The sequence below is a fragment of the Pinus tabuliformis genome, chromosome 5_1 (assembly GCF_031772625.1).
Source record: "Pinus tabuliformis cultivar Carrire ecotype Pingquan chromosome 5_1, CPIR1, whole genome shotgun sequence".
Taxonomy (NCBI): Eukaryota; Viridiplantae; Streptophyta; class Pinopsida; order Pinales; family Pinaceae; genus Pinus; species Pinus tabuliformis.
The window spans coordinates 155,054,438-155,067,300 of record NC_142305.1 but is presented as its reverse complement, the minus strand read 5'-3'; positions in this window follow the sequence as shown (position 1 = coordinate 155,067,300).

Sequence of the window (12,863 nt, the reverse complement as noted above, 5' to 3'; positions counted from 1 at the left end):
GAGCAATCAAGAGGGAGTATCTTCTACTGACCACCCTTGTTTAATGGAACTAACTTGGTTTTTTGGAAACTTAGAATGAGAGAATATTTACAGTTGCTTGGAGCTGATGTTTCGGAAATTTTTGAAGGAGGCCATCAATATCCGTCCTTCATCCCCACAGATACTGCAAGGAAGAAACAATATGAGACCAATGCAAAGGCAATCAACACTCTCTTGGGAAGCTTGGCAGAATCAGAATTTATAAAAGTTATGTAGTTGAGTACTGCAAAAGCTATATGGGACAATATTATCTAGAGCTATGAAGGTGACACTAAGGTAAAGAGCACTAAACTTCAAATATTTAGAATTCAATACAAGACTCTCATAATGCATAATGATGAAAGTATTGCAAGTTTTTTCCTTAAGGTAGATTAGATCATTAACTCAATGAGAAATCTTGGTGATGAAATAAAAGATTCAATGGTTGTTGAGAAAATTCTAAGATCTTTAACCCCAAAGTTCGATTCAAAAGCCTCTGTCATTGAAGAAATGCAGGATTTGAAGAATATCACTATTGAACAAATCAATATCTTAACAACTCATGAAATGATAAAATGGGGTCCATCAAATATCAAAGTAGCATTCAAAGATACATATAAAGGAAAAGAAAAGGAGGAGCTTAAGGAAACAGGTTACATACTAGATGAAGAAGAAGTGAATTTCATAAAGAAACTCCAAGTAGGAACTGACAAGTTTAGAGGTAATTTCCTTTCAAATGTTTTGACTGTGGAAGGGTTGGTCACTACGCTGCTAAATGTCCTTATAAATAAAATCATGGGAAAGGGAGAATTTTTCAGAAGGGAATGCTAGAGGAAGGTTTGATAACAACAAAAGTTTTTATACACATGAAGATAGTGAATGTTCTTCTAATAATGAGGATAGAATCTGATCAAGAATATCCGTTGCTTATGGAATTTGAAGAAAATTGTGTAGATGAATCTGATGATGTTTTTATAGATTCTCTAGAAGAAAAGGATACTCTTATTGGAGAAATAAATCAGCTAAAAATATGTCTAGAAGAAGCTAGATTAGCTAAAGAAGTATTAGAGAAACAAATTTTAGAATAGGAAAGGCATAGTGAAAGCTTAGAACTTGAAATGGTGGGTCTAAGAAAGGAACTTGAAAAAAAAAAGTTCTAAAACTTAGATTTGCTAAAGGATTTGAGACTTTAGAAGAAATCATCAAAGTACAACACTCTCCTCTAACTAGGATAGGTCTTGGATACAATGGTGAATCATCAAAAACTATAAAATCTTCTGAAACAGGTACAAAAAGCTATCTTAATACAGTAAAAGGAAGCAATGATTAGAATTCCAGCTCTCAACATAGGAATGAAGGATCTAATATCTCTCAAATAATTGAGAAGATTTTTCAGCGTAAATCACATCATATTTCATTTGTCGACGCGTTTCGAACCAACAAGTGTGGTTCATCGTTAGGACAAGTTGAAGAACCAGACCATGGCATCAGTTTAAATAGAGAGAGCAGATCATCAACGACTATATTTGACCAGGAAACGATTATATTTGACCAAGAAATGGCTATATTTGACCAGGAAGCTGTATTGGACCGAGGGATAAGGATAGGGATAAGGAAATTAATTTAAAAGTTTGTTTCAATAAATTTATTACCATAATTTATTAAATTTAATTGTTTGTATTTAATGAGAAAATAGATTTATTATTATTGTTAAAAATATACAAACTAATATTATAAATTAAAATAGATTATTAAAGGCTAACCTACTAAGTTAGTTGGATTAAAATTATTTTAAAGTTAATAGTTAAATGAATTCTTTATTCATAATCCTAAAGTTAAAATGGGATCCCCATTTTTAATTTTCTTCATTAAGGTGAGACTAATTATATTAATTATTAACCCTATACTATTAAATAACTAAGTCTTAATTTAACAATATATAATTAAAGAGTATAATAGATTTATAATTAATGTTAAAGCTATATAAATATAAATTAATGTTATTAATCTTAAATGAAATCCTAAGAAGGACTAAATTTGTTTAATAAGGGTTAACCTACTTAGTTAGTTAGAAAGATGACTAAAAAGAAGGACTTAACAAAAATTGAAAAGGGGCAAATTCTTATTAAAAATCATCTAAAGGTTCATCTTCTTTTTCCATAGCTCCTTAAGAATATAGCCATTTCTTGGTCAAATATAGCCATTTCTTGGTCAAATATAGTCGTTGATGATCTGCTCTCTCTATTTAAACTGTTGCCATGGTCTGGTTCTTCAACTTGTCCTGAAGATAAGCCACACTTGTTGGTTCGAAACGCGTCGAGAAATGAAATACGATGTGATTTACACTGAAAAATCTTCTCAATACTTGATATGGATCACAGAAGCCTAAATTCAACAATCTCTCAAATAAGTCAACCTTACCACAACCAAAGGGGAAGTAAATCAAGAAGCTATGTCTATACTCCCAGGTATTCCTACTTCAATGGTCAATGCTTCACTTGTCATAATTTTGGTCATAAACTGTGTCTAGAGAAGAAATAAAACAAAAGAATGAGATTGGGGCAAATAAATCTTCTTATAATGTCTTCTCACCTCTTCAAAATGAAATTGAATGTTCTGCTTGAAATAACTTTGGTCATAAAGAAACTGAATGCAGAAGCAGAATATGACCATCCTATCAACATGAATAGAAGACAATGATAACCAAGGTACGGAAAAAGAATACCATAGGCTCTGAAAATTATGGTCTAGATTTATATGCAAGAGATCAAGAAAATATTTGGTACATTGACAGCGGATGTTCAAAGCATATGATAGGTGAAAAAGTTAAGTTTATGTCTTTTAATGAAATAAATAAAGAAAAGAATATAAATTTTGGAAATAATTCACCTGTTTCTATCAAAGGGAAAGGAACCGTGCTATTAAAGAAAAAGGTCAAGGCTGGAAATTTTCATTTGTTGATGGATTAAGACATAACTTGTTGAGTGTTAGTCAAATGTGTGACCAAGGGCATGAAGTTGTTTTCAGATCAAATAACTATGGTAAGAAATATGGACATAGGTAAGATCATAATAAAGGGAACAAGAACTCCAGGCAATGTCTATGTCTTGGAAGGCGACCAAGAACATTATTACCTAAGAAAATTTAAAGAAAGATGGCTTTGGCACAAAAAATTGGGACACCTTAACTTTTCTCAATTATTCAAATCAAGCAGAATGGGAGTAGTTCGTGACTTTCCAAACATATCTCCATCGAAAAATAACATCTACAAATCATGCCAATTTAGTAAGCAAACCAAAGTTTAGTTTAATGCTAAAGAAGGTAGTTCAAGTAAGCCACTTGAACTTATTCATACTGATTTGTGTGGTCCTATGAGAAAGAAGTCTCCTCAGGGTGAACAATACTTCATGTTATTAACTGATGATTTTACAAGAATGTGTTGGATTGGGTTAATTAAACATAAAGATGAAGCATTTGATAAATTTAAAGTATTCAAGGTTGTATTAGAAAATGAGTTATATTTGAAAATCAAATGTCTTAGATATGATAGAGGAGGAGAGTTTATATCAGATGAGTTTTTCAATTTCTGTGAACATGGCATCAAAAGACAATTTTCGATAGCTAAGACTCCTCAACAAAATGGAGTGTCAAAAAGAATGTGCAAAATAATCCAACAAATGGCACGTGCCATGCTTGATGAGTCCGAAACACCTCATACCTTCTGGGGGGAATAAACACATACAACCGTGAATATACTTAACAAAGCTCATGTTTGAGTAAACAATGATAAAACTACTTATGAACTATGGTTTGGTAAGCCTCCAACTTTCAAACATTTTAGAAATTTTGGAAGCCAGTCACATAAAAAAATGATGATAAGCTTAGAAAGTTTGAATCTAGAGTTGATGAAGGAATCCTTGTTAGATACTCTTCTAGAAGCAAGGGATATAAATTCTATAATAAAAGGCTTAAAAATATTGTTAAAAGCATTGATGTTGTGAATGATGAAGCATCCATAGGTACCAAAAATGAAGCACTAGCAGATGACAAACCTGTTCCTACTACAAGTCAGAAGGTTGTAGAAGAAGGAAATAGAGAAATAAATGAAGATACAGATACATCAGAAAATACACCTTCAAGGTATGTTTATAAAAATCATCTTGAATCTCAAATTATAGGTGAAAAGGACGCAAGAATACAAACTAGAAGAACTCTTGTTGGAACTTCTAGTTATCTAGCCTTACTATCCACAATTGAACCTCAAAATGTGAATCAAGCAAGCAAAGATGAATGTTGGGTTAAGGAAATGAATGAAGAACTTGATCAGATAGAAAAGAATCATACATGGGAATTAGTACCAAGGCCTCATGATAAAAATGTTATTGGGAAAAAATGGGTGTTAAAAAACAAACTGAATGAAAATGGAGATGTAGTTCGCAACAAAGCAAGACTTGTATGTAAAAGTTGTGCTCAACAAGAAGGGATAGACTTTGAAGAAACATTTTCACCTGTAGCTAGACTTAAAGCCATAAGAATGTTTCTTGCATTTTCAAGTTTTCATAGCTTTAAAGTATATCAAATGGATGTCAAATCTGCATTCTTAAATGGAGATTTAGAAGAAGAGGTCTACATAGAACAACTTGAAGGGTTCATTCTTGGGAATGATAAAAATCTTGTGTGCAAACTTAAGAAAGCATTGTATGGATTGAAAAAAGCTCCTTGTGCATGGTATTATCATCTTGACAGGTACCTTCAACTACAAGGATTCAAAAAGGGATCTATAGATAACAATCTATATATCAAGATGGATAAAGATAAACTTTTGATAGTTGTTGTTTATGTAGATGACATCATATTTGGAAGCAATGTAGAATCTATGAGTCAAGGATTTGCTTCAGTTATGCAACAAGAATTTGAAATGTCTTTACTTGGTGAACTAACATACTTTCTTGGTCTTCAAGTTCAACAAACGAGAATGGTATCTTTCTTTCTCAAACCAAGTACCTCAAATAGATTTTGAAGAAATATGGAATGGAAGACTGCAATCCAGTATGCACACCAATGGTAACAGGATGCAATCTTAGCCAAAATGATGATTCTCCTTCAGTTAATCAACCTAAGATCTATGATTGGTAGTTTGCTTTACCTTACAGGTACAAGACCAGGCATTATTCTTGTAGTTGAAATTGTTGGACGATTTGAAGCCAATCCTAAGGAAACTTATCTCCAAGTAGTTAAGAAAATATTCAAATATTTACAAGGAACTCAAGATTTTGGTCTATGGTATCCCAAAAATGCAGACTTTGAACTTCATGATTATACAAACACAGATTGGAAAGATAATATTGATGATCGCAAGAGTACTAGTGGAGGAGCATTTTATTTGGGACCCTGCTTGGTGCCACGATTCAACAAGAAACAAAGCTCCATCACTTTATCTACTGTTGAGGCAGAATATGTTACTGTTGCATCTTTCCATACTCAACTTCTATGGATGATCCAAACATTGCAAGACATTCAAATCACTTGTCCTCAACCTGTACCTATTCTCTGTGACAATACTAGTGCCATAAGTATCTCTAAAAATCTTGTCATGCACTCAAAAACCAAGCACATTCCAATCAAATATCATTTTCTGAGAGAACAAGTGCTTGAACAAAATATCAAACTGGAATATGTTCCTTCAAAGGAACAAGTTGCAGATATATTTACCAAGCCAATTCCATGTGATTCTTTTGAATATCTCGAACAAAAATTAGGAATGATTCCCGCTTTATCACTCTGCTAATTATTCTGACAGGTATTTCATGTTCAGGGGGAGCCGAGACTGTAAATTACTACAATTTACTCTATGTATGTGGATGATGTGAAGGACAGACGCATATGTATGCAATTTTTTAGTTAGACAAACATGCATATATCTAAGTGATTGGTAAAAATGACACTGATTCAGGGGGAGCCTCATATATGCATTCATTATTTCCTCTATTTTTGACATTGGTTTGTTGCAATCTGTTGGTTCAGGGAGAGCCACTATTTTCCCTTGTTGGCATTATGGTTTCCTAGCATGTCTTGTTGCATACATTTGCTAATGGTTGGATATTTATACTGTTACTACTAGAGCTATATATGTTGTTGTTTATCTATTGACATGATTGATGAGGTGGATGTGTCTGCTATGATTTCATGATGTTGAACAGATTGATGCTTCCTTGCCCTATCTTACTTCTTGATGAGGATGTTAATATTGCTTCTATATTGTTGCTATCAAATATTTATCTTGCAATTTCCTTATGGTCTACGGTGGTTGTTGGTGGCTATCATAATCCTACAACCCCATTGTTTAGGTCATGGTTTTTGTTAGCTATGTAAAGGTCATGCAAAGACCCATGATGTAATCATTGTAATATTTAGTCATGTATAGGCTATTGAGTCATGCTTTGTACTTTTGAGACATTGATGTAATGTTGGGATCAAATCATGCCTTGTATGTAATCCCATTATTTTGGGAAGTTGATGTAATATGGGTCAAATATGTAACCCCACTATGTTGGGTGATTGATGTAATCATGAGTCATTAGTGATAGGAAAGGTCACGTTTGGTCAAATCATAAAGTCTTGAATATCTTTAGAAGGTTCCACATATGCTTAGGGGGAGCATGGTCAACATATGTATATTCAACATATCAAACCTACCACAGTCATTGCTCCAAAAGGGCAGAGAAACCTTCATTCAACATTGGTCAGTCCTTTCCCCTTGATGTCAAAGGGGGAGAGAAGCTTGGTGTTTGGATTAGAATGCTTGGTGAGAAGTCTTGGGAGAGAAGCTTGGTATTTAGCCTGCTGTGTTTACAGATGTATTTGTAGGTGTTTACAGGTGGTGACCAAACAATGAAGTGGTTGTCATCAAGTCCAAAGGGGGATATTGTTGGCATTATGACTAATGTGTTGTCCTTGATGGAAACCTACTTGATAAAGATGTCAACATTGTGATAACATGATGTTTATACATAGTGATACAAATGTCACAAATAGTATGAATAGAGAAAGGATAGTTCAATAAAAAATGGATGGTAAAGACAAAGTTTGAGAAAGTATACGCAGGTCCTATGAAGCAAGGTCACGTACATATGCAGGTATTGAGAAGCAAAATTGTGTACATAATCTCCACCATGGTTATTTGAATACCAGGGGTCTTTACCTTGGTATTGGCCCATAGTAATAGGCGAGTCAACGGTTATTTGATCCCGTCAAAGAGTACTCACGAAATAACCAAGGTATTTACCTTAGGTATTGGCTAAGGCAAATACTATACAAAGAGATGGAGATCAAGGTGTTGGGTATGCAAGTATTGGGTTGTCCGTGAATGATTTGATTTGAAACAGGTGGGCACCAGAGAGAAAGGAGAAGACTCAGATATGAAATACCTGAAATATGTTGACATATATGCTTAATTGATTTACTTGTTGTAAACGTCTAAGTAGTTAATTGCTGAAACTGTGATACTGTGATCTAAATGATTTATTTAGAAGTCTGTATTATTGATAGTAAAGGTTGCAGAAAGTGAAATTGTGCTTGCAGCAAAACTTTTACAGATCGTTACACAGGTGTGTTTGGGAATAGTCACGTACATACGCGTATCCGTCTCTATAGGGTCACGTATATTTCGCGCAAAATAATTTATGTAGATCTATACGTGGGTGTGGTGAATTATAAGCACATACACACGCGAACCAATTGCAGGGAAGCCTTATATACATTCCAGGGTTTTACAATATGACATGTTGATGATATTTGATCATTTCTACTTTGTTTGTTGTTGTCTGTCAATGATGTATCTATCATGATAATCTGTGTTTGATACTATTGGTTAGGTTGAGTTGGTTATGAATGTTGATTAGTGATGATGCTACAAAATGGTGATTTGTATTTGATTTAGTAATCTATGATTGGTTCAAGTGATCTATGAATGATAAATGATCTATATATGATTCATTGATTAATGATTCAACATTCAGTATACTGAGATCTGTACACAGGACTTATACAGAGGAAACACGTACGTGAATCTTATTCAGTACAATCACATACATAATTTGATATTTGTTATTTCTGGTTGGGTTCTGCATTCAGTGATTTGATACTTCAGAATTTTAGTTGATTTGTAGTGTGACAGTATCTGAGATTCAATACTTTAGTTTGTTTGGGTTTATGATTGATATGGGTTCGGTTTGAAAATTTGATGAAAGGTGGCCTACAGGTTGTGTGATGATTATTTAACAGGTGGATCTAGTTTGAAATATTCTGAAAGGTGGTCCACAAGAAGCTAAGGGTTGTAGCCTTTAGAAAGGGGGTAGGAGCTCCCTTTCAGTAGGAGCCGGTAAAATATAACAAGAAGACAAAGATTTTTCCATCTAAAAATCTTGGTGTTCTATATGTGGTTGGTGTGCTTTATTTATGTTCCTTTTTGCATACTGAAAAGTAATTAATCTACTGATGCACTGATTAAGAATAATCATCTGATGAAATACATAAAAATTAGTAAACTGGATATACACAGGTTTTCTTCTCTACAATAGCGTACATATGCAGGTTGCCTTAATAACAATAGCATATATTTCTCTAAATATAAAAAATGGAAGTTTGAGTTTAAAACACGGATTCACCCATTTCAGTGTTTTCCCCAAAAATGTTGCCTTAATAACAATAGTGTATATTTCTCAAAATATAAAAATTGGAAGTTGAGTTTAAAACACGAATTCACCCCTTTAAGTATTTTCCCCAAAAAGAATAGAGATCGCTCCTGCACATATACTCTATACATATTTATGTAAACAAATTTTTCTTTAATAGAAAATTGTTTGTTTTTTTCTTTAACGAAAAAGTTAAAAAAAAACTATTAATAAATTTAAGATTATATAATTAATTTTTTTAACCATTATATTTATAAATATCAAAAGAAAAATTAAATTAACATAACATTACAAATATGGTTTATCCAGGTTGATGTTGGTGGCCACCTACCTATGCCACTTAGACCCCCACAACTGTCTCTTTTAGTTTTTCAGTTTCCTTAATTGTAGCACAATTTACTATTTTTAACAGCTTTTTGGGTCCTAAACTTTCAAATCCATTTTGAGGCCCTAAATGACATTTTTTTGGCACTCTTGTACGAGCAATTTTCTATTCAAACATCTTTTTTGCCATAGTTCTCGGAGAGATCTTTCAAACAAGGTATCATGCGCATCAAACAGAGATAATATGACCAAGTCACAACCCCGGGAAGTTGGTTGTCCAACTAACCCCAACGGGGCCCATAAACTCTTGGGGTTACATCTCCTCGAGTTAGGGTTTTGCTTGTTTAGGTTTTTTTCTTATTGTTCAATAATAAAAAGGTCCTTGAGCCTCAGTAACGCAATTCAGAGGCATGTAGCCACCACATTTCTTCTCAGAGATAAGTTACCATCGCTCGAGCTAGTTTATTCCCATTTATGTTTGTAAGCATATTTCAATATTTTACATTAATGAAATGAAGTATTATTTTTGTTGCATCTTTGTATTTATGGTTATATCTATAATTTGTTGCGTTCCTATTTAAATCCGGATCAGTGGTATCAGAGTGGTCTGCTCTTTCTCTGTTTTTCTTTGCATGTCCCCAACGAGGTTGGGATATAAGGAGTTAGGGCTTGAACTAGTTGAACCTTTGCAAGAACAGCCTCGCAAATCCCGACGACCTCCCATGGAGAAAGACAAGAAAGACGAGGGGGCAGGAGATCCTATCAAAATATTGTTCGAAGAATCCCTTGAGCGACAAAAGAACGCGATGATGGACAACTTTTCCCAAATCCTTCAGCGACTACCAAGGGACGACGCATCTACTACCAGCAGCTACTTTGGAAATTCCACACCCTTTACAGTACAAGTTAACTTTGAAATCCCCATATTCGAGGGTTAGGTAGAAGCAGATGCCGTAGATAAATGGTTAAATCTGCTAGAAGGCTAGTTTTTGGTTAATGATTTTTCCGGCCGGGAAAATATTACTTTCGCTCTTCTCAAAGCCGCCCCCCATGTCAAGGACTAGTGGGAAACCTACTGCAAGCAAAAAGATTAAAGTATGACCTCATTGTTTTCAGCTGCATCCACTTGGAATTCATTCCGGGATGCCATCAAGGAGCAATACTACCCTGTTGGGAGCTATGAGGATAAATACATAAAGTAGACCACGCTGTGGTAGGGAAGGGACCAATATGTGCCAGAGTTTACTAATATTTTTCATACCCTTCGCACAAAGTTGGGTATCAAGGATTCTGAGTGGAATTTGGTACTCAAATATCACGGCTACCTACACAGGTACATCTAGGATGAGATGGAGTTCCTGGACATCTCCTCGCTTGGCACTGCATACCGATACGTTGTCAAGATCGAGCAGAATTTTAAACAAAAGAAGCGAGACTTTGGATCTGCGAATCCGAAGAACAAAGTACAAAGCCAAGGCAGGGTGACCCAAGACAACCCGTTGAAGCTGCAAGAAAAGAACAACACCACAAAGTCAAAGAAGGACACAGAAAAGTGGTGTGAGTTCCATAAGAGCCCCATTGACAACACAAGTGAGTGTCAAACCAAGCAGTCGCTGGTGGCTGAGTTGAAGGCTTCAGAATCAGATGCATGTTCCAACCCTGAGTCAGAACCCGACAAGAGGAATGACAAAGGGAAGTAGATCATTGATGTGGAGCCCAATGCCACTATTGCCACCGCCAAGATCCAAAAGAATGAGCTCGAAGATCCAAAGGAGGGGGAGCGTCTTTTCCACTCACAAATGTGGGTGAAGGGTTTGCCGCTGCAATTCATTATTGACAGTGGGAGCTAAAAGAACCTCATTTCAACAGAGGTCGTGAAGCGGTTGGGACTACCGACCATACCACACCCGCAACTGTACAACATCGGATGGCTTCACCAAGGACAAGATCTCCGAGCCCGCCAGTAGTGCCGCCTTCCCTACAACATCAAGCCCTCCATAGATGAGGTATTGTGTGATGTTGCACAACTTGATGTTTGTGATGTATTATTAGGCTAGCCATACTTGTGGAAGCAACATGTTGTGTATGAGTCAAGGCCTCGCTCTGTTATTATTTCTTTGGGTAATTCATTATACAAGATATCGGAGGTAGCCCCACCTACTGCGACCACTTTGATCTCTGCTAAGAAATGCAACAAGATCATCTCCTAGACTAGGAAATTCATTTTTTGTCTGGTTCGCTCCCAAAGTAAGGGGAAGATCATTGCCACATCCATGACCCCTGGGAAGGGTTCCTCCACGCAGTAGCAATAGAGCGATACGGTCACAAAAGAATACATGAACATCTTCTCCTCACCCACAGGGGTACCGTTGCACTGTTAAGTCAATCATTCATTCGATCTAACTCCTAGAGCACCTCTAACCAACGGGTCGATGTATCGTCACTCCATTGTGGAAAAGTCCAAGTACAAGTAGCGACATGATCAACATCGGGTGTCACATAAGTTTCAGGCGGGCGACAAAGTCAGGTTGCATTTGCAAAAAGAGCGCCTTACAAGAGCCCATCAGAAGCTCAGACCACTCCCATATGGTCCTTACACCATTACCAAGGTTGTGGGAAACAATTCTTTGGAGCACAACATTCCCCAATTCCTTGGCTTGCACTGAGTGTTCAATGTGGACCACCCTCGACCATGCTTCCCATCATTACAAGACACATCAGAGATTGCAAAATAGCTCACCAGGGACCAGGTTTAGTAGAAGTTGCCCCATCTCATGGAAGGACTCAACACAATGGGGACCATTTCTTCCTAAGGGGGGAGGAATGATCCAGGTGGATGTTGGTGGCCACCCGCTTATCCCACTTGGACTCCCACAACTGTCTCTTTCAGTTTTTCAGTTTCCTTAATTGTAGCACAATTTACTATTTTTAACATTTTTTCGGGTCCTAGACTTTCGGAGCCGTTTTGAGGCCCTAAACAATGTTTTTTTTGGCAAACTTGTAACAACAATTTTTTTCCTATAATCTTCTTTTCTGTCGTAGTCCTCGGAGAAATCTTTCCAACGGGGTATCATGTGCGTCAAACGGAGATAATGTGACCAAGTCGTGACCCCGGGAAGTTGTCTGTCCAACTAACCCCAACGAGGCCCATAAACTCTTGGTGTTACATCTCCTCGGGTTAGGGTTTTGGTTCTTTAATGTTTGCTCTTATTGTTCAATAATAAAAAAGCCCTTGAGCCTCATTGTAACGCAGTTCAGAGGCATGTAGCCACCACATCTCTTCTCAGAGATAAGCTACCATAGCCGAGCTAGTTTATTTCCATTTCTGTTTGTAAGCATATTTCAGTATTTTATATTAATGAAATGAAGCATTATTTCTAGTGCATCTCTGTATTTATAGTTATATATGTAATTTGTTGCATTCCTGTTTAAATCTGGATCAATGGCCTTTCAATGCAATATTATAATGTGCGACTCAGGAGAAAATTTTGAAATAAACTTCTTTACAAGTGACATATTCACCATGATAAAATTAAACAAATAAAAACCATTAAATTTACCATAGTTTGAATAATATTACAACCAATCAATGGTTTGAATATGCAAGGAAACTCTATGAGAAATAATCTGAGGCGGAGTCCCCCCCTAGGATCAACACAAATTCAAAGCTCTTCACATTACAGGAGGTGGAGAATGGAATTAAGAAGTTAAACACAGGAAAGACAAAGGACTTGGTTGAACTCCACACAGAGTATCTAAAATGAGGAATGAACACTATTTCACCGCACATCATGGAAATATTCAACAACATCATTCAGCAAGGATTCC